This window comes from Dasypus novemcinctus, chromosome 8 (assembly GCF_030445035.2).
Source record: "Dasypus novemcinctus isolate mDasNov1 chromosome 8, mDasNov1.1.hap2, whole genome shotgun sequence".
Taxonomy (NCBI): domain Eukaryota; kingdom Metazoa; phylum Chordata; class Mammalia; order Cingulata; family Dasypodidae; genus Dasypus; species Dasypus novemcinctus.
This window is the reverse complement of record NC_080680.1, coordinates 85,604,835-85,607,433: the sequence shown is the minus strand read 5'-3', so window position 1 is coordinate 85,607,433 and position 2,599 is coordinate 85,604,835.

Below are 2,599 nucleotides of genomic sequence, written 5' to 3'. Positions count from 1 at the left end.
GGCCCATGTGCAGTGCTGATGCGCGCAAGGAGTGCCCTGCCATGCAGGGGTGTCCCCGTGTAGGGGAGCCCCATGTGCAAGGAGTGCGCCTCATAAGGAGAGTGGCCCAGCACAAAAGAAAGTGCAGCCTGCCCAGGAATGGTGCCGCGCACACAGGGAGCTGGCACAAGATGATGCAACAAAAAGAGACACAGATTCCCGTGCCGCTGACAATGAAGGAAGCAGACAAAGAAGAACACGCAGCAAATGGATACAGAGAACAGACAACTGGGGGAGGGGAGAAGGGGAGAAGAATTAAAAAAAAAATACTCCATGTGGATTCTGTTTTCCTGGAAGGCCCCTAATTGGCCCAGTGTGAAATCTTGTTATTGAGTCTGTAGACTCTTGCTCACGGTGGATTGTTTCCCTGTGTGTTTTGCTATTTAGGGCTGTGAGCTCAACTTCAGTGGTGCTTTTCTGTGGGAATCTTTTTAGTTAGGCCCTACTAGAGTAGTTTTGTATTGCTTTGGCCAATCCCACAACTCTTTTTTGCTGCCACTTTTTTTCTGTGTGTGTGTCAATTTTTAGTCTAGGAGTTTCTGGATTAACTACATGGATAGGCTAAATTTGAACCCCATAATCACGTGAGGAATGAGCCTGTGCTTACAACTCCCAGGGACATTTTACTTCCACACTCAGAGTCTAGGTTGGGTCACCATCTCCTTGTCACTTCTATGAGCCATGGGCAGATTTTCTTCATCTCCCGTCCCCATATGGGCACCCAACACAAGCCCTACATCACTGAGACCAAGGACCCCATGGAGAACTGCCCCATTATTGGTGCAGTCAGTGTCCAGGTTCTTGGCTTCCTCACGAGAAAGAATCCAAGGATGTACCACCAGTTAATTACACAAGCAGAGAATATATTGAGGGGTAAAGCAAAGAAACAAAAATACACCCTCAGATATGAGGGTGGGCATTCTCAAGGGAGAGAAATGCAAATTCTGCCCTGGGGTCTCCTGTTTTATGAGGGATAGGGCTCTAGGGTCTGCGTAGTTGGCATATTTGAGACAAAGCAGGGAAACTCTCTTGGGTGATTTGATTCTCTTAGGGGTTTAGGGGTTGCTTTCCGGTGATAACCGGCTTCTAGCTGCTGTCCACGAGCTCTGTCTGTAGCCGTGGCCGGCGGTGATCTGCCTCTGGTCACTGTCCACTAGACGTGAGGTAACCTGGAAGTGGGTAGGGGGTGGTGGTGGAGCCCCTCCTGCCCCTTCCCTCTTTCCCGCCATGCCACGTTGCTGGCTGCCTGCTGGTAAAGTGGCCCTTGTGTGTGTGCTGTAAGCTGCCCCTTCCTAACTTGCCTGCGTGATCGAGCAGGCTGATGCTAGTCAGCAGGTCATCGCCTCAGTTTCCCTTACCAGGTGGTGTTTGTGTGGCTTATTAGGTTTTCTGTCCCTTCTCTTTAGGTCCCTGGTCTATCATATAGAATGGGAATATAGTTTATCTAGCATTTCTTTTTTTTTTTTTTAGATTTATTTTTATTTATTTAATTCCCCTCCCCTCCCCCGGTTGTCTGTTTTCTGTGTCTTTTTGCTGCGTCTTGTTTCTTTGTCCGCTTCTGTTGTCGTCAGCGGCACGGGAAGTGTGAGCGGCGCCATTCCTCGGCAGGCTGCTCCCTCCTTCGCGCTGGGCGGCTCTCCTTATGGGTGCACTCCTTGCGCGTGGGGCTCCCCTACGCGGGGGACACCCCTGTGTGGCAGGGCACTCCTTGCGCGCATCAGCACTGCACATGGGCCAGCTCCACACGGGTCAAGGAGGCCCGGGGCATGAACCGCGGGCCTCCCATGTGGTAGACGGATGCCCTAACCACTGGGCCAAAGTCTGTTTCCCTATCTAGCATTTCTATGGGTTTGTACTGAAATGTGATTCAGTCTTCCCAGTCTGACTAATTTCAGGTAATAGAAATTCCACAAACATTATTTACAAAACCAGGAGATTTCACATTATCATCTGCATTTCTGACTTCTCTTGAGAGGAAGAAGAAAGATGGGGTAACTAGGATCCCCCACAGTCCTTGTCAGTCCCAGTTACATCCAGCTTGTACTCTCCTGTTTGCCCCAGTCTGCACCACTCCTTATTGTCTCAGGGCTGGCCTGCTGACCCCTATGGGCATTTGAATTTTCTATCCTTGTCCTGCTCCACACCCAATTCCAGTTCAGCCAGAGGGCTACTTAAATATCTCAACCAAGAGCTTCCTTTTCACACAAAACTCCTCAGGGGAGACACCCTCCACAAGGTTGTGATCTGGAGTTGTGGCGTGCAGGCCCGAAATGAAGGGCCCGGGCCCGGAGAGGAAGGTGGCAGGCTCCGCAGAGCGCGCACCACCCGCGTGGGCCAGGCGGGCCCGGGTCGGCAGCGGCGCGGGGTCCCGGCCGCGGCACGTGAGGACGCAGGTTCGGGCCGAGCACCAGGGCGCGAGGAGAACCACCTGTTGACACAGCCGCGGGCAAACAAGGCGATCAATTATTAACCGGCGGCGCGGCCCGCACCAGGAAACCGGAGCCGGCGGCGAAAGCGGAGCCGGGCCCGACGGTGGCGGGCGGCGCGGGGCCGGCCCGGG